This window comes from Glycine max, chromosome 3 (assembly GCF_000004515.6).
Source record: "Glycine max cultivar Williams 82 chromosome 3, Glycine_max_v4.0, whole genome shotgun sequence".
NCBI lineage: Eukaryota > Viridiplantae > Streptophyta > Magnoliopsida > Fabales > Fabaceae > Glycine > Glycine max.
Genome location: NC_016090.4, coordinates 2,818,254 through 2,840,259, shown reverse-complemented (window position 1 = coordinate 2,840,259; position 22,006 = coordinate 2,818,254). Strand labels below are relative to the sequence as shown.

The window sequence follows — 22,006 nt, the reverse complement described above, 5'->3', positions numbered from 1 at the left end:
ACTATTCTCCTGATTCTTGATCCAACGGCTAGGACGGGACCCTCTCAAGTAGTTGATGCTACATGTTGTACCACTCCTCTCTATGTTAGCATTAATTAGCAACATCAAGTTAAACAATAGACCAAAAGAGAAAGAAAAAGTAACAAAAACTCTAATACCATAAAAATTATTAATTAAAATGTTTCTTTGGGTTTAATGTACACGTACAGCTTTAAAAGCTTACATGGACAACGTCATATCAATATGTAATTAACATCAAGAACCATACATCGTTTTGAGCATGCAAGAAATAAACAAAGCATAAGTGCAAAACTTATAGATTACATCGTTTTATAAAAACACCCACCGTCGGTATGTAATTATGTATGTCTCTTTCCCATTTTCCTTAGTCATCCCAGATATGAGATATATAATATATATAAAGCTGAAATTGACACACACACATATATTAATAGTTTCAGGTTTACGATTTTATTATCTGTTTCTATTTTCAATTAATTAATAGAAATTATTATTTAAGTTTTTTTTTTATGTTTTTAGGATTTTTTAAAAACAGTGAAATTATCATTTATTATTTTCTTTAAAATGTGAAATAAATTTTTATTAATGAGAAATAAAAGTTAGTAAGAAGCTCCAAAGAGAGCAAGTTGGAAAACTAACCAGAAGCTAATAAGCTAAAAATAATTTTTTTTAAAGTTAGCTTATTAAATTATAAATATTTAATAAAATCACTTATTAAAGTATCTGGAAAATAAAAAATGACAAAAATGACATATTCCTTTTGTTTTTATCTATGAGATCCAAGTTTAAAATGATATTTATTCTTTTTTACAAGACACAAATGATTATGTGCCTTGCATTAATTATTTTTAGACTAAATTAAAAATACCCCTAATTCAAAGAAGAGAGAGAATGTATTGTCAAACAGAAAGAAACATTAACTACAATGATAGTTTTGAAAAGAAATTATAAATTTAAGATAAGTTTATTGTTATTAATTAAATTAATCACTTTTCTTAATCTTGATGAATTCAAAATTTGGATTTTATATGGGAGTATTTAAAAAAGATAATAAAGAAATTGAATGAATATTTGAAGGATAAAATTATAATAAAATTTAAAAAATTAGAAGCTTTGGAAGCACTAATATTTTAAAAAAATACTATTTCAAGTAGCATTTCAAAGAACGGTAGAAGTTACATAAAAATATTTGTTTACTGAACAATTAAACAAGTTTTTTCAACTAATAAAAAAATTAAAAACCAATTAAAACAACTTGTCGAACATAGCCGAACTAAGCACACACTTAGTGTTCTTATGACTTCAAAATAAACATCTTTTATAAATATTTGGCGTTCCATCTTTTTTAATTTTGAATCACTGCCTTGCATACTCTGAGAAGCCACGGGACATTAATCCTTGGTTATATTTTCATGGTTAGCACAAATTCTAATTTTGATAGTTTTGATGAGAAAGTTAATTTTTATCAGATGCCAACATCTTGTTGCATTCATTTATTGTTTTATACTTGCTTAAATAATATAATAAGACATTAGTTATCGGAAAATATTATTGTTTTAGTTCTAGATTTCTCCATTTTCTTAGATTATTATTGTGACTCATTGAAGAGTATTATATATATGCCAAAAAAATAATATAAAAGTATTTTATTTAAAAGTTTATTTAAAAATAAGATGAAAATAATCATACTTTATCGTCTATAAAATAAGATGAAAGTACATTATATTATATGCTTATATATTTACATTATATATACAGTGGTTAAAAATGACTATAGGTTAATGATGCAATTTTGGTAGTACACTCCTTTATTATGTAGATAATAGGTAAGTCATTCTATTGTTTTGGTACAAGGGTCGGAGGGACAGTTGGCCAAAATACACACATGCTAATAGGAAAAGAAATTTTAATCCTGCATTTGTCAGGAAGTCCTATAATTTTATATGGATCATACTTTAATGATTTCGTAGTAAACTGAAAACAATCGCACAAATTTATTATACCTTTACCAGTTTTGTCAGACATGGCAAGATTAAGTGCATAATATGATACGAAACAACAATCAGTAGTTGGATCGAATCCCACAGTCAAATCAGGCTTACAAGTGTCAATCATTAGTTCATACCCATCGCATGCTGCAGGAAGTTGTGAAGATGCATGGACTGTTATTGCCAATAAACCATGAGCCATAACAAACATGATTAGGATCAAAAACAATTTGCCTTCCATCTTATCTTGAATATGTATGTAACTTTGTTTTCAGTATTATAAAATTTTGATCAACCATTGAATAGCATAGTGCTACTTATAGACTTAATATTATGTTTTAGAATAATTTTGAATCCATTTACAATATCTTTCTAGTATCTTTATATTATGGTAAACATTTAATGTGTTCTATATTAACATGTTTTAAATTAATATTCATGTGAAATTTTAAATATTTTTAAATTTACCTAATTTAAAATGTAAAACATACATTCCACACAAGTATTCATATAATTCGTATAAATATATGAACAAACATATTTTCCACTTATATAGTAATAGTTATCATATAGTAATGATTATATAAAAGATACATTAATCATTGAATATCTGCATTATTATATATATGGAATTATTATTTATTATAATCATAATATTATTAAATATTATTTAATGCTTATATAATAGCGACCTTAATAACATAAAATATCTTCATTATTACATATATGAAATTACTATAATATTATGAATTTTACAAGTGTGGTGTGCGTGTAATAATTTGAGTCATCATTAATTTTTGTAATATTTAAAATATTATATATAATATTTAGGTTTATTTACAAATTTTATCACTCAACTCTTATTCTTTTATAAACTTTTATCACTCAAAGTAATATTTTTGAAAATTTGGTAAGTTTTCCGTTTTTATGCATTTTACAATATTGATGATTTGATTTTTGAAATCGGTCATAATTATCACTGAAGTAGAAAGTGATTTTTTATATTGACTAAAATCAGAATCAATATGAAAAGTCATTTTTTTCTATCAATTGTAATTATAAATGATGTACAAAAATATAAAAAAATGACTTTTTACATTATTATTCATATGATGGTAAACTATACAAAAATAAAAAACTTGAATGGTAAAATTTGTAAATATTGAAAGTTGGGTGATAAAATTCATGAAAAAGAAACTTTAGTGGTAAAATTTATAAAATTATGAAAGTTAAGTAATAAAATTTAAAAAAATAAAATTTGAATGATAAAATTTGCAAAATAATAAAAATTTGATGATAAAATTTACAGTTTTATATATATATATATATATACTCAATTAATACCTATATTTAATACTTATATAAATGCTACATTAATAACATTCAATACATATATCAAAACATTTATTAAATGCATAATAAATATTCAGCAAAAAAAAAATACATAAATAAATAATATTTTTTTGGTGATCAATAAATAATATTTAATGCCTATAATAAATACAAATATTACTAAATAAAATAACTAATATTATATATGGAAAATATTTATATAAAGGAGCTTGCTAACAATACGCATAAACCCTTTTTCAATTGGTGTGCAATGGTACGTTAGCTGCACTAAAAAATTAGGGCTAAAAAGTCCACCTTCTCTTGTATTCTAATACATTCTTTTTAGGAATATTACATTAATTTGAGATACTGTCTTTAAAAAATAATAATAAAATGTTTATCTCTCTTACTTTCTCATGCTCATGAATTTTGTTACACAAAGAAATCAAATATTTCATTCTGTAACACAATGGAAGGATAATTATGTTGTGTTACACGAGATATTGCACCGCCAAATCATATTTATGTTATGTAATAAAATATGTTAACCATAATTATTTTTTAGGTCCTATGGTGGACAAAATCATTTGATGTGTTACTTGAGATTTTTATTTTTTTTACAATCAGTTAATATCCCTCCCATTGTGTTTGCCTATTTTTAGAGTAAAGTGTGGTAGCTTCAGTTGTGGTTTCATTCCCAAGCCGAAGATCAAACATCAACCCCTGCTTAAAGAGCTTAAGTGTCGCACTACTTATGTCCATGAATTTCAATAAAGCAAAATCAATTAAATAGATTAGATTAACTAACTTTGTGTTGGTAATCGAATTTTACAATTTTGGTAACCTGCCTCATGTGTTAATTAAAGATTGGCCATTTGGTAGGCTTGACTTTGAACCATGCCGAGTTTGCTCACAATCAGCTAAAATAAATTGAGTTAGCAGAAATGGCCGTTGATGAAATATTGGTTGAATTAGGATAAGGTTAGTCCAGCTCGATGCACATTGACTATTTTTTAATATTAGTCGAACAAGATGAATACTTGAATAAGGATATGATCAAATCGACTACTTATAATATTTGTCAAAATGATGAAAATCGAATGAGTGAAAATATCATTAACCAACTAAATAAGTCAAATTTGACTAAATAAAGATAAGCATAATTTTATTATATTCAAAAATGCCCGTGACAATTAAAACTGATTAATAATAATATTCCATTAAAAAAGAAAGCAAATTCTAATTTGTTTAATATTTAAAATGCAGAGATCAATTAATTTCTGGAAGAGAAGAAAGTGACTAGAATATATGAGCATTTATCATTTTTGAGTCAAATTATAAAGGGCAAATAATCACTTTTGTCCCTTAATATGTAATTCGTTGATAAATGCGTCTCTGAAAAATAAAAATACAAAATTTAGTCCCTCAAAGTGTAAAAAGTGCGACAAATATCTCTGATCTTAATTTCCATCCGTCACCGTTAATAAAATAGCCTACGTAGCACAAAGGGACAAATTTGCACTCAAATGATTGCCAACATGGATTGTCAGCATATGGGCATATTTGTCATAATATTTTTTTGATCTTTCGTCTTTCCACTCCGCTAACAAATACGTCTTTGAAAGATAAAAATACAAAATTTAGTCCCTGAAAAGTACGGCAAATATATTTGGACGTTAATAATGAATTGTATATGAGAAAAACTAAAGAAGAAAAGGATTAAAAAAATAGTAAAATACAGCTTAAGATTTGAACTCTTATACTTTGATTATCTATCTATTTATCCCCCTATCAAATTGTTAACTAATTTTTTAATTAATCAATATAACTACTCATTTTCCAAAATAAAATAAGTTTCTTTAGTTTTAGGATATAAAAAAATTGAGTTACCATTTAAAAAATGAAAGTCTTTTATTTTTGAAATTTTTTGTTTCTTCAATTAATTATTAATCTTTATTACGTACTCTGTCACAGTATGTCAAATGGAATGTAAGGTCGCTGTAGTTCCTAAATCAGCTAGAGATACAACTCTACATCCCAAAGACAAAGAACAAAACCTTTGTATTAGTTTGTTTTTGTTTTGTTTTGAAGTTAGCCTCTGTATTAGTTTGAGCATTATTATATTTTTTATTTAAATTTATTTGGATTCTTTATTTGTTAGTAACTTTTTTCATTTCATTAAGATTATGTATAATAAGTATTGTCTCGAGTGAAAACACATAAGATTTATCCAATGGATTTTTTCATATTTCAAGTATATACACACACACACACATTTTATTGATTAAGGAAAAAGACTTATAATTCCACTTTAACTTTATTTAATTTAAATTTTGTGAGACTTTTTTTTAAAAAAATTGATTAAATTCTTTTTTTAAAATATATAAATAAATTTTGTCACGCACCTGGTTGTGTTTTTTCTACTAAAAAATCTCGACATATTATATTTTCCATCTAAATATAATGATACTTAAGTTGGAATTGTGATATGAAATGATTTTAAAGATTAAAAATGAGAAATTTAGTAGAAATTTGATAAAATTATAAGATATAACTAAAATGAAATAATTCCAAGAAATGATATTTTTTTATTATAACTAAAATTATTTAACAACTTCCTCACTCATTGCACCACAACTTAAAAAAAAACTTAAATATGTTTTGGAGTCCTGATATATACTTAATTTTTGTATTTGATCCCTCATAAATTTTTCATTCGAATCCATTCCTTGATATTTGAAAAATTATGTTTTGATCTCTATCGTTAGTTAAGTGATCATGAGTCCGCACGTAATTTGTGACGGCTCAAAAATCGCTAATATTTGTTTGAAAATCAAATTAAAGATGAATTTTTTCTCTCTCTTCTATTCCATCCTTCTTTTTTGCCCTTCTCTCTTCCACCCTCTTCCCTTTCTTCCAAAAGTCATGTGTAGCTTCTGCGACACCCTCTTCCTCTTCCTCCACACCTTTCCATCAGCAACAATTCTCACTTCTCCAAACTTTTCTCCCTCTCTTGGCTCCCTACAACACCCATGCCCCCATTCCAAAACCCAATCCCCATACTTTGACTATGAAATTTGCCAAAAGATGACATAGTTCCAATTGAAGTTCGACACGTTTGGGTGCTCCGTGAGATCCAACAGCTTGTTCTGCAGGTTCTCGCCACTCCCAAACACCATTGATAGATTCTTGTTCAAAACCAAATTCACCACCAAGTAATCGAATGACTCTCGACCCAAAATCTCCACCATCGTCATTTTCTCTTCCTCATTCCACACCCCTCCCAACCCACCTCAATCTTCATCCCCAAAACCCAACAAAATCTCCACTTTCACAACACCCAAATCCAAAAAACCTTAGATCTAGCGAATTCCAACCTAGGTCTCCGGAAAATCACCAAAACATTATTGCCTCCCTTGTGAAGGTGAAGTGCTTCCCCGCCATGATTTTCCTCTGCACCCAAACGGAGTCTCACGTCGCCCCCTGCCATGTCACCCGCATCAACTGCTTCTGCCACATTGGCAGGGTCACTCTTGCCTTCTCCATCTTTGGGAAGCTTCTCAAGCACAACCTCCCTATGACGTCGTCACGCTTAACACCCTCATCAATGACTTCTGCCTCAATGGTGTTGTTTCCATCGTTCTCAAATTTCATGACGAAATAGTCAAGAATGGCTTCTAATCCAATGAAATAACTTGGTGGAGGAGATGGTTTGGAAGGGTTTTTTGTTGTTGATGTTTATGTGTTTATTGTTTTGATTGATGCATTATGTAAGAAAGGGATGGTGGGGGAGGCGTAAGAGGAGTTTGATGAAATGATTAAGATAATTATTTTTTTCTTTAATTGATTCTGGGATTTTTAACCGCAAAAAAAAATAATTTGATTTTGAAATAAATACTTATAATTTTTTAGTCACAACAAATCGTGTTGTCAAATATTTAACGAACACATCATTACTTAACTGATGGCAGAGATCTAAAATAAAACTTTTCAAATACCAGAGTCAACTCGAAAGAAAAATTTATCAGGGATCAAACGTAAAAGTCAATTATATATCAGGGATTAAAACATATTTAAACTATAAAAAAAACAAAGTGAGTAATACATTATTCACAAAAGAATTATATATAAACATATTTATTATCGAATGTGAAAATTTTAAATTGAAGTTACTTTATTTCAACTTGTTCCTTACCAACTCAAATGTGGCAATCATGTACGTGTCTCTTATGGTCTTGCTCGATCAAAACGTAGTCCATTAATGAAAACAAATCCAGTTTCAATACTTTTTACTTTCATATTTTTATGTCATATCAAGTTGTTTATATATGGTTATCAATTGAGATTCAAGCACGTTTTCTTCATGGCTTTAAGGTGTTCCTTGCAATTGCTTAAGCAAGATGTTGAATGCAATGAGTTAATAGAAAAAGTTGCTCAATGCAAGCATACTTTAAGTTATTATGTGAGAAGTTATTTTTTGTTAGATTTGAAACAATTCAAGGAAGACATATATGACTTCAAAACAAAAGAGTATTCACATCCCATGGTCAACAAGTTTAATGTTATTCTTCTAACCTTAAACTTGTTGAGTGGAGTACGAGGGTACTATTTGCATCAAATCTAATAAAAAAAATAACTTCTCAAATGCCTAAGGCATGCAAGCCTTTGACAATGTTCTATGAACTAATCACATTCAACATCTTGCTTAAGCAATTGTCACTATTTCACATGTGATCTTTAACAACATTTTTTGACCTAACACTTAAGTAAAAATTTTGTCAAAAACTTTTGATAACATTTCAAAAATATTACTGAACATGAATAAATGATATTAATATTTTTTTGATGATATTTTATCAAATGTTGTGTATAACCAATATCGTTAAAGGTTTTAGCAACATGAGTTATACCACAACATTTGATAAAATGCCGCAAAAATTAGTTACATTTGTCCATATTTAACAACATATTTTAAATGTTACAAACAATTTTTACTAAATGTTAGAATAAAAAATGTTGTTAAAACATGTGTAATAGTGTGCATAACACACCTTAAAGTCATGAAAAAAGTGCTTGAATCTCCATTGGATAACTGTAAACTGCTTGATATTTAAACAAAAAAACGATAGTAAGAAGAAATAACCGGATGTGTTTTCATTAATGGAAGCACAGAATTGGATTATAAATAGGATTAAACTCTTCACAATAAAATATAAAAAAAGAAAATGGGGAAACCTAGAACAATAATCTTTCCCTACAACCAAATCCTTGTATTATATTCTCCAAGCAATGTAAAACAATAAATAGATGTAACAAAAAGTTGGTGTATGATCAATAATAATTAACTTTCTCTTCAAAACTATCCAAATAGCTTCAATTCTGAGATGATAAGTAACACCCCCCTCTGAACCCTAGCGAATAATTCATCATATCTAGATTCAATCGTATCAGATATGAAAGAAATGAAAGATAGACAAAAAGCAGTTTTAGGATCCATACATCAAAGTATTATAAAGTTGGTGTATTTATACAAAGACAAAAAATATCTAACTTGGTAACCAACTAACTTACTCAAATAACTTCTAGTAACTAATTAATTGCCATAACCAACTAACTACTCAAATAACTTCTAATAACTAACTAACTAATTTTATCTCCAATACCCCACGCAAGTTGGGATGTGTTGAAAACACTTCTAGCTTGGAGAAAGCAATACATCAACATTAAAGGAAAAAAAAATCTGAAAACTTGGAATATTGATAAACATGCCGAAAATACATCGATCAAAATAGAAACTTCTAGAAATCTTCGACCAACTTCAACTTCTTCCAAGTGTCTAAAGCAAACATCAAAGTTTCCATCAAGTGAAATCATCAACAAGGCCATTTGACAAAAGCTCAAATCGTTAATCCAGGAAACTATCAAAGCTTAACCACCAAGTATAAACTATACCTCAAAGTTTAACTACTTGGCAGAAGCAATGGGGCTTAACCATCAAGAGCAAAAGCAAAACAACAAACCAATGCTTAACCATCCATGGAAAAATCTTAAACAATGCTTAATCACCATAGACAGAAGCTTACATCAACAAAATAGAAGAATCACAAAATCTGTCTACTATGAGAACTTTTCACAAACACTTTGTGAACCAACAATAACCAAGGCTTAACCACTCATGACAGAAGCTAACAAATGAACAATGCTTAACCACCACACATGATAGAAGCTAAAATCATCAAAACAAGCCCAAAAGGCTGAAACAATAAGCCAAAATTTTCAAAAGCGTTTAAACAAACACCTTGTTGGCAAAAACTGGATAGTGCTAGACATGGAGAAACTTACTCTAGCCATGCAAATTGAAATTGTTCTGGTTCTTGTCATACAACACAACGAGAGACAAGCTAAGAAGAACACTGATAAAGATCAAAGTCAAAAAGTTGAACAAACTACGAATGTAAGATATTACCCACAATACACCAACAACCTAGAGGCAGAGCAAAAAATTCTTCTCAATCGCTATGTCATGTGCAACAGACAAGGCTAGATTCAACCAAATTTGTAGTGCATCAGCAACCCTGGCAATAGTTTCCTTTGAGATCTCCAGATCGGGGAGAGGAGGAAAAGGTTTATTGAGTGTTGGATCAAGTGGCCTCGGAATAATTAAGAAGGGGGGGGTTGAATTAATTATTAATGAACCTTTACTAATTAAAAAACTTATCCTTCTTAATGTTACTAGATTCAATTAGGCTTTTACTACAAAGTTAAGAAAGTAAAGAACATAAATAGAAACTTAACCAAAAGTAAAAGCGATAATTAAAGTGCACAGCGGAAATTAAAGAGTGTATGGAAGAAGAAGACAAACACAAGAGTTTTATACTGGTTCGGCAACAACTCGTGCCTACATCTAGTCCCCAAGCGACCTGCGGTCCTTGAGATTTCTTTTCAACCTTGTAAAAGCCTTTACAAGCAAAGATCCACAAGGGATGTACCCTTCCTTGTTCTCTTTGAACAACCAAGTGGATGTACCCTCCACTTGAACTGATCCACAAGAGATGTATCCTCTCTTGTTCTCAGTTACAACAACCCAAGTAGATGTACCCTCTACTTGTACCACAAAGGATGTACCCTCCAATGTGTTAAGACAACGTTCTCAGGCGGTTAGTCCTTTGAAACTTTGTGAAGGGGAAACAAAAGATATCTCAGGTGGTTAATCCTTTGAAATCTTTTGTTTAAGGGAAAGGGAAGAATCAAAAGAATTCTCAGACTGTGTCGCTTTGAATTCTTTGAAAAGAGAGAACGGACACACAAAAGAATTCAGGCGGTAAGTCCTTTGTTCTCTTGGAAAAAGGAGAAGAGAGAAACAAAAAGAATTAAGGCGGTTAGTCCTTGTCGAATTCTTTTTGGCAAAGGGAGAAGAGAATGAAAAAGATGAATAGCACACTTTTGTTTTCTGTGAAAGAACAAGGTTTGGAAACCAGAAAACTTAGAAAACTTTTGGCAAAGGAAGAAGAAGAAGAAGTTCAAGAAGACGTTCAAAAGTATATATGAAAACTTATATCAAGTACATAAAATGCAAGTCAAGGTCTTGCTTTTATAGACTCTTCATGTCTGGTCAAGAAAACCATTGGAAGAGTTATAACCTTGAGAAAATCTTGAGAAAATCATTGGAAGAGTTACATCTCTTGATTTTTATTCAAAACTTGTCACTGGTAATCGATTACCAAAACCATGTAATCGATTACACAAAGCATTTTATGAAAAGATGTGACTCTTCACAATTGAATTTGAATTTCAACGTTCAGATACACTTGTAATCGATTACCAATACATTGTAATCGATTATGCCATTTAAAAACAATTGGAACGTTGCAAATTCAGTTAAAAGTTTTTGCAATCAAACTTTGCCACTGGTAATCGATTACAGGAAACTGGTAATCGATTACCAGAGAGTAAAAACTCTGGTAACTTAGAAAATTTAGAGAAAAACTCTTTTGAAAAACAAAATTGTGCTATGTTTTTTATTTTTGAAAAATCTTTTCAATACTTCCCTTGTGAAGTCTTTTTGATTTATTCTCTTGAATCTTGAATTCATCTTCTCTTGAATCTTGAAATCAAACTTCTCTTGATTCTTGAATCTTCTTGATTTCTTCTCATGAAACTTGAAATTAATCTTGATCTTGAACTTGTTGACTCAATCTTGAAATCATTCTTTGGGCTTTTTGTCATCATCTTTGTCATCATCAAAACTACTTGAATCAACTTGATTCATCATCATGAAGTTTGCTTCTACATTGAGAAGGTTAGCAACTTTTGCCCAGAAAGAAAATAACGACAAGAAGCAACATGACATTGGCGATGAAGGACAAGAAATTGTAACCGGCACGCTCGAAGAGGTACCGTAATGCGGTGGCAGAAACGAACACCGCAACCGCTCCACGCCAATTCTTCCACAACACCACATCAGCAAGTAAACCTTCGCCGAGAATACGGTGAACCGAAATTCGATTAGAATCTCTCATGGTGGTTGAGGAAGTTTAGCTTAGTGGTGAGTACCATGTCAGTAAAAAAACTATAAAAAAACTATCGAGATATTAGTAACAATGCAATTGTGAGGATGATTGCGTGCAGCAGAAGAAGTCTTCAAGGAAAAAAGCATGTGAAACTTCACTAGCAGAGGTGGAAGCACCAACTTCCTTTTGGTTTTCTTCATGAAGAGCCATGCACATTGCTTTCTTCCAAAAAATTGTAGTTTTCACCGATAAAAGGATGAAAAACTAAGACAATGCCATGATTTTCGGAAGAATGAAGGGGTTAGAATCATCAATGGCATCCATGATCATGAGAGAAAAAAAGAACCAACCAGGCATTTGAAAGGTCCCTTTAAAAACCGATTCATAAGGGGGTGGCCCACCCAGCAATATAAGAACTTACAATGCTCGTTAACCACCCGATGTAGGACTCACAACACGCTCCCTTGAGACAGGGTCATCACCACAAAGCGAGGGCTAGCGACACTATCCACACCACTGGGCAGAACCAAAAATAGCTTCAATAGGAAGCAAAAGGCACGAAAGCAAAAACTTCTGATACTATATCAGAAATGAAAGAAATGAAAGATAGATAAAAAACAATTTTAGGATTCATACATCAAAGTATTACAAAAGTTGGTGTATTTATACAAAGACAGAAAATAACTAACTTGAGTAACCAACTTAATTACTCAAATAACTTCTAGAAACTAACTAACTAGTAATTAACTAACTTATTCAAATAACTTCTAGTAACTAACTAACTGTCATAACCAACTAACTGCTAAAATAACTTCTAGTAATTAACTAAACTAATTTTATCTATAATAATCAGGGACATCCATTTATTAGGTATTAATTTTGTACGAATCTTTTTCTATGAAAACTAACATATTTAATAAAGTTTATCAGTTACTTTCCTGCATAACCATATACACACACATATATGTATGGACAAAATTGTAGAGGTAAAATGCAAAAAGTTATAACTATGCCAAACAAATTACGTATATATGCATATCAAGAGGACAAGAAAGTGATAAAGAAACAAAAAGAAAATGAAGAAGCTAAAGAAAGAAAATTATTAATCATGTGATTGATGATGGTTCATGGTGACAAAGGTTCTTACTGCATGTAGGATTTCAAGGCCGACCAAATGAACTTGCTGGTGTGTGCGTGTAAGTCTTCTTTCTCTCTATCTGCTTTTAGTTATTTTCACTTTCAGTTTTTGAAACAAGGATTCATGTTCCTGTAACAAGGTACTTTAATTACATAGATTATTGATTTTCTTTCAAAGAAAGATTAATTCTTGATTTTATAACACAAATACGCAAAATTAGTGTATGTAACACACACGTATTAAATTTTTAACACAATCTAATGTTAGAAAGGTTTTATGATGTGTAATATATATATATATATATATATATATAACAGCATATATAATTTACTAATCTTCAAACTTAAGAGCCTTATAAACAAAATAAATTACTCTCGAAAGGTGCTATTCTCCTGATTCTTGATTCAACAGCTAGGACCCTCTGAAGCAGTTGATGCTACATGTTGTAGCACTCCTCTCTATGTTAGCATTAATTAGAAATATCAAGTTAAACAATAGAGCAAAAGAGAAAGAAAAAGTAACAAAAACTCTAATACCATAAAAATTATTAATTAAAATGTATACCGATTGTTTCTTTGGGCTTAATGTACACGTACAACTTTAAAAGCTTACATGGACAACGTCATATCAATAATTAAACACCCTAATTAACATCAAGAACCATACATCATTTTGAGCATGCATGCAATAGACAAAGCATAAGTGCAAAACTTATAGATTAGTTCCAAGTTTCTATAAAACTGGAAGCATCATGGTATGTGCATACGCCATACTACGGCATTTCAAGAACTTGCTGAAGAAAACCATACACAATTCTTAGGACCTATAGTTCCCAAACAACATGCCATCCTTGCCATGTCCTTCGAGAAACGCAATACATCGTGGTGAAAAACTGTCTTCTCATCATCGATCCAACTTGAAGGCAACTAGTACTTAGGATGTTGATGATGAGCCTTGTTGTGATGAGATGGATCCTACAAGATGGATGGATGATGAGAAGGCAGTTTTTCTTTATGCTATATCATCATTCGAGAAGGAGTTTGCAAAAATAGCTCGGTACGTATGCAAGAATAGAAGTCCAATGAAGTAGTGCACTTTTTTGTTCCACACAATTTAGTAGTTACTAGCAACTATGTGAAGCTGGCTACTATAGTTATAAATGCGGTTTTTCTATGTTACTGCAATTTAATTTTTAGATTATAACCAGTAAGGATAAAATAAGTAAAGTTCAATCAAGCTTTTAAGTCTATAAAAAAATATTTGTTATTAGTTTTTATAAAGCAAAGAGGACTTATATGTTTACAAAATGTTCATCTATGTTGGCAAAAAAAAAAACCTATTATATAACTATCATATTGTAAAATAAAATATTTCTTTTAAATTTTATTTTAGACCTCACTCATTATTGGGTCGACTCTCTCTGAGATGTAGTATATAAGATTTTTAATAATTTCTATATCCTCAAAATCCCAAACCCAGTTAAGAATTAGATGGTCTCTAAATCATCTCATTAATTATAGAACTTGATTCAAGTCATTCAACTAAACCCATCATATTGGGATTCAATTCCAAATGTTGAGATTCAATCAATCAGTATAATTTGATTCTAACAGACAATCATCAAACTTAGTCACATGCTTTCTATTCATGTAAAGAGAAATTACGGTATAAAGATAAATAGAATCTCTTAGTATTTACATACTCAAAATCATGATGAAAACTAATGCAAAGCATACCTGTATTAATCTTAATGGAAGAGGGCTCTTTTCTTTTCTTTCTCTGAATTTTTTCTCTTCTGATAGGATAAAGAGACAAGCGACACTGTATGCAATGTGTTGCTCTCTACAAATGGGGACCATAACCCCTTATATTGGTAATTGCCATCATTTACCTCAAATTTCACAATTATAATTTGTCCTCTCATCAAATTATAATATCACTGATGGTATCTACACAATTAGTCTTTCATAACATATATACCCTTAGCCATACTTTTATATTGATTAGACCACTTTAATATTTTGGCTAATTATATAATGGCCCTAACTCATTCAATCATGTGATATATATATATATATATGACCCAAAATTGCTAACAATCTCCCACTGGTCACAAACATATATTCTTACAATCCTTATGAATGTGTTAGACTTTATGAGTTCAAAATTTTCCATTACATGCCTTGAGCATATTCCAACAATATTGTCCATTGATTACATCCGCACGTAGAACCAAAGTAGTTTTCATTGTATCAATCACAACTAAGCCCATCAATGATCACTAATGCTGACATAATCAAATGACATAGACTCATCATGAAATGTATAGCATGAAAATTACGTGAAGGTGGCATGTACACGTCTATTTTCAACTGGTCCTACTTTACCTCAATGAGATCATTTAATAATCTTAATGTACAAAGTATAATAACTGAATAATAAACCATATATATATATATATATATATATATATATATATATATATATATATATATATATAACCAACTATATCCAAAAGTCAATGTATGCATACATAAAATACATAAAAGTGACTAATTCCCACTAAACCAAAGATTCCTCGAACGGTAAAACACTCATGTGAGCAACATGCTCATGAAAGACCTTGGTGGAAGTTCCTTAGTAAGAGGATCTACTATCATGGAGTATGTCCCTATGTGGCCTACGGAAATTTGTCCACTCTGTACCTTTTCCTTAACAGCTAGGAACTTGATGTCAATATACTTCGACTTGGTCGAGCTCCCATTGTTGTTAGAATACAATACAACTGATTTATTGTCACAATATAACTTAGTAAGGGTTTGCTTGGCACTGCACCAAGAAACTGCACCACCGGCTAATATGAAAATGTAACCTGAAGTGGATCTCAAACTATCTAGGCATCTTGCAAAATCCAAGTTAGAATACACAATGATCTCCAACTGATCTGACCTCTTGTATGTGAGCATATAATTCTTTATTCTCTTTAAATACCTCATAACTCTTTTGACTACTTTCAAATGATCCATTCCTGGATTGCTTAAATATCTGCCTAATACCCCAACTATGTATGCTATATCCAGACGCGTACATACTTGGGCATACATCAAACTCCCTACAGCTGATGCATAGGGAATCTTCTGCATTTCCTAAATTTCCAAATTTCCTTTTGGGCACTATTTGAGACTAAACTTATCTCCCTTAGCAACTGGAGTATCCCCAGATTTACATTCCTGCATGTCAAACCTTTTAAGTACCTTTTTGATATAGGTCCTTTGAGATAATCCTAGAATACCCCGAGATTGATCTCGGTGTATCTGAATTCCTAATACAAAGGAGGCATCACCAAGATCTTTCATTTCGAAGTTTCTTGATAGAAATCTCTTGGTTTCATGCAACATGCCTATATCATTAGTGGCAAGCAGTACGTCATTAACATATAAGACCAGGAAAATATACTTGCTCCCACTGAATTTGTGATACACAAAATCATCAACAAGATTCATCTCGAAACCAAATGAGAGAATTACTTGATGAAATTTGTGGTACCATTGACGAGATGTCTGTTTTAGCACATAAATGGATTTTGTCAATTCGCAAATCATATTCTTTGGGTCTCCTGACACAAAGTTTTCTGGTTGCACCATATAAATTGTCTCATCATTGTTGCAATTGAGAAATGTTGTCTTGACATCCATTTGATGAAGCTCCAAATCATAATATGCAACAAGAACCATGATTGTCCTAAAAGAGTCTTTCGATGAAACTGGAGAGAAAGTCTCTTTAAAGTCAATCCATTCATTTTGGGTATAGCCCTTGGCCACAAGATGAGCCTTATACCTCTCCACATTACCTTTGGAATCCCACTTGGTCTTAAATATCCATTTGCAACCAATAAGTTTCACACCTTCTGGTAATGGGACAAGTTCCCAAACCTTGTTGTCTTGCATGGACTTATACTCCTCATTCATTGCTTTAATCCACTTTTCTGAGTTGGAATCTTGCATGGCTTGATGGAAGTTGACTAGGTCATCTTCCATCATACCATTATTTTCCTCATGTTCATGGAGAAATACCACATAATCATCTGGAATAGTACTTCTCCTTTCTCTTGTAGATCTCCGCAAAGGTACTGACTTATGAAGCATAGGTTCTTAAGGATCTTGAGTTTGTTCTTCATGAATGACCAAATTATCTTGAGTAGGGGATTCAATAACAATATCTTGTAGAGGTTCCGAATTTGCTTTATCAAAAGCAACTGTATTAATCAGTTCTGGAATTGTTAATGATTCTTCCTCTAAGACAAAGTCTCTAACCTTATTCTTCCCCCCCAAACTCAATATCCTCAAAGAATGTGGCGGTTCCCGTCTCAAAAATTGTCTTTAATTTGGGATCATAAAATTTATAGCTCCTAGATCTTTCAGAATAACCAATAAAGTAGTTGCTCATTGTTCGGGAGTCCAATTTACTTTCATTTGGCTTATAAGGCCTTGCCTCAGCTGGACATCCCCATACATGAAAATGTTTCAGACTAGGTTTTCGCCAAACCCAAAGCTCGTAAATTGTTTTGGCAACTGTCTTGGTTGACACTCTATTTAGAATATAAGCTGCAGTCTTTAGTGCCTTTCCCCAGAGTGACTTTGGTAAGTTAGAATGACAAATCATGTTTCTTACCATATTCTTAAGAGTTCTGTTTCGTCTTTCAGCCACGCCATTCATGCTAGGTGACCCTGGCATGGTGTACTGTGGAACGATTCCACATTCCTCTAGGTACCTAGCAAAAGGCCCTGGACATTGTTCACCTGAACCATCATATTTGCCATAGTATTCACCACCACAGTCAGATTTGACACACTTTATTCTTTTGTTGAGTTGATTTTCAACTTCAACTTTAAATGTTTTGAACACATCCAGAGATTGTGACTTTTTATGTATAAGAAACAAGTATGCATATCTAGAGTAATCATCTATGAATGATATAAAATATTATTGACCATTCCACGAAAGTGTATGAAATGGCCCACAAATGTCCGTATGTATCAATTCCAAGACATCTGTAGCCCTATATGCACTTAATTTCTTGTTTTTGGTATGTTTACCTTTAATGCATTCAACACAAACATCTAAGCTTGTGAAATCAATGGAATCCAAGATTGTGTTTGACACAAGTTGTTCAATTCTGTTCTTAGAAATGTGACCCAAGCGCTTGTGCCATAATGCTCCTGAGTTTGCATTATCAATTCTACGCTTAGTACCACACAATTATACATTAAAGGATTCACCATAGGAAGCTACAATATCAAGTAAATATAGATTATCATTAGCCAAGAGTGAACCAGTTCCAACAATATCTAAATTAAAAGACAACCTGAACACATTGTTTCCAAATGAACACAAATAACCCAATTTTTCAAAATAAGAAACTGAAACCAAATTTTGTCTAAATGACAATACAACAAAAGTGTCTTTCAAATCCAAATAAAAACCAGTACATAATAATAATCTAAAGTGCCCTATAGCTTCCACTTCCACCGATTTACCATCTCCAACATAGATCCATCTTCCATAATCAATTGGCTTTCGGTATCTTAGGCAGCCTCTTCTTTGCACGCCAAGCATGATATTTGGTACTTTATATGTCCAGGCTTACGGTAAAAGAAATAGTTGTCACCTTGATTTTGTTTTTTTTTTTTGTGTTGGACCCTTAGCAGTTTTTTTCTTGGGCTCCTCATTTCTTTTTCTTTTGCTCTTGTCTTTAGAGGTACTCACAACATGAGCACTTTCAATCCTTTCTTGCTTCAGCTTTTCCTCTTCTTACCCATATTATGAAATGAGCTCATTAAGAGACCATTTTTCCTTTATAAGAGATCTTAACCTGACTAAATTAGAGCTCAAGCTTTAGTGCCCTTAATTCTTAACCTGACTAAACTAGAGCTCAAGCTTTAGTGCCCTTAATTTTGAAGAAATATTTGACATTCTCGTGATGTATTCCCTGACATTTGCTTTTCCTTGATACTTCATGGAAATCAAGTTCTGAAGGAGAGTACTTGTTTCCTCCTTATCACTCCTTGCACAGCACTTTTCAATTTCAGCAAGGAATTCTTTGGCACTAGTTATATCATCTAAAATAGTGCCCCTAAAGACCTCAGGATTGTCACGCTTAATGATCATAAGACTCATGCCATTTGAGTGATCCCACTTCTCATGAAGTTTCCTCTGTTCAGAGGTACTGGAATTCGTGGGAGAAGGGACAGATATAGAAGCAACAACGGAAAAGATCAAAACAAATAATACAATAAGCTCACATCACATTCATCAATGCATTTAAATAATGGTGTATCTCATCTCAAGATATCTAGTGCACCATTAATATCAAGTCTGTGGATAGTGGTATTAATTGCTAGTGATATCCTTGTTGTAATGTTCAAGCATTGATAAAAAAAAAAGCATTGATAATAAAAGCATATCAAATAACAAATGCATCTTTTGATGTGACTTATCATTCACATGCAAAATCTCATCATTATCACACGTTTAACATCATAGGTGTATATGTAACTTAGTTAAATAACAACTTTCCTTTGGATCAATCACCATTCGTATAAATAATCACACACGTTAATATCTAACCTTTCTCATGAACAATCTACGCAAGAGACATCGCTTTGGTGATATCTTGATTCAATTAGCTCATTTAAATGCTAAATAATTAAAATGATATACTATAACTGGATTTTGAACATTGATGCACCAAATCCAAAATAAAAATGTTTCTTGAGTAAATTATTTTAACTTTATTTATTTATTTTAAATTTTAGAAGTCCATGATTATTATTTTAATATACTGCAGTGGCCTCTAAAAGTAAGAACAAACACATAAATGATGCATTTAAATTTATACTTATTATCCCACATAATAAGTACATGGTACTCATAAAATGCATAACCCATTAACACATCAAATTTGTATGCCTACACCATAGTGTTACTCTACATGTGTTACATTGATTCATTGTTACCGAGTATCATTTACTACTTGTGAATTTCTTATAGCATGTAAATAACATTACAAAATCATTTTCATGTAACATTTCCATATTGCCCATCATGCAATATACTCTAGTGAACAATTGTCATATTAATTTGATGTTATCAATCACCCTTTATATAATTGTTCATTACGCAGTAATGTGATAATCTTATTTTGTTTCCTCAAAACATTGCACCTAATGTGTGTTGATATCAAGTATGGTGTATGTGTCCTCTTTCTCTCGATCTGTGGGGGTCTAGTTATCATCAGTTCTGGGTCGCAATATGGATATCATGTGAGGGTTATTGAGGGAGCAATTATTAGATATTTAGATTTTGTTTAGATGATATAATAATGACCGTATGTAGAACAACAACATGTGAGCAGCAGCATCAGAAAGTGCTCAACTTTTGCAAAACATCTCTTAATGTGATTGCTATTAATTATTTATATGGCTGTTAGATAAATAATTGGATTATGAAAAATATATGTTAATAACAATCTCATATCAGCTGGGATTTTTTTCAAGCAAGCCTATTAAAAAGCAAAACTTTTATAACGAAAAACAAAGTGTTCCAAACACCAAGGCATATGGTTATGTGAAAAATGAGTTTTCTCCCACAAAACATGCCATACGTTTTATTAGTATACCAAACTGAAAAGCAAAACCAATTGAAGGCAAGGAAGCACAAAACTTTCAGTTATCAGATAGCAGAGGAAAAGCATAACAACATATATTTTTGTTTTCAGAACCTTGTTTCCTCTCTACTTACTTCACGAATTTGAATAAGATGCTTCAACCATGTCCTCTTAAATTTTTGTTTTACACAGAAATATATTTTTAATAGGCTGTGATGTCTGCACAATATGCATAAGTACTATATGGAATAAAATTAAATAAGAAGTGAAGACAGAGAAGGATATTGAATTAATCATCTCCAGTTAATTTCATCAATTAGTGTAATAATACTCTTAGGTACATTTTTTAATAAAAATTCTTATAACATAGGCAAGAATAAAAACAACGAAAAAATTATGAAAAGAAATCAGTTATAGGATAGTCTCTGGCCACTGGAGATACTCTGGACAACAACTGATGTGAGATGTAAATTAATTATTTTCAAGGATAAAAAAATACGTGCAAATTGAGTGAGCCAAATTAAAGTCAATGCCTCTCAAACCGCTTATATATATCCATAATCATTCATTAGAAAAACATTACCAACTGATATACCTCACATAATATCCACATTCTAACACACACAGAGAAAGAGAGAAAAGAGACACTTACACTGCTAAGCTTGATCTCCAGAAACAGTCCTTAAAAGCTTACATGTTCAAGAGGCACCAATGATCTAATGCCAATTCCTATAATTAGGATGTCTAAGGAACTAGGTAACCCTTTAACTTGGAAAAATTATTAGTAGCAGTTTACTTTCTTAATCTCTGGTCAATGCTACTTTTGTGTTAGATTCAATCAAAATTCCACAGACATAAAAAACCACATTTGATTTTTAGGGTCTATATCTATTATTAATTAAAATGTATAACGATTACTTTTTTGGGCTTAATGTACACGTACAGCTTTAAAAGCTTACTTGGACAACGATAAAAGTTACGTAAAAATACTTGTTTACTGAACAACTAACAAGTTTCTTTGGCTAATAAAAAAATTAAAAACTAATTGAAACAACTTGTCCAACATAGCCGAACTAAGCACACACCTAATGTTCTTATGACTTCAAAATAAACATCTTTCGTAAATATTTGGCGTTCCATCTTTTTTTCTTTCGAATCACTGCCTTGCATACTCTGAGAAGCTATGAGACATTAATCCTCGGTTATATTTTCATGGTTAGCACAAATTCTCATTTGGATAGTTTTGATGAGAAAGTTAATTTTTATTAGATGCCAACATCTTGTTGCATTCATTTATTGTTTTATATTTGCGTAGATAATATAATAAGACATTAGCCATAGGAAAAAATGA

The 22,006-nt window shown here is 31.2% G+C and overlaps 1 pseudogene; it reads right to left on the bottom strand.

Moving 5' to 3' along the window:
• Positions 1–9,684: 9,684 nt before the first annotated feature.
• LOC102669996 (reticulon-like protein B11) lies at positions 9,685–11,860 on the bottom strand (annotated as a pseudogene).
• Positions 11,861–22,006: the final 10,146 nt, after the last annotated feature.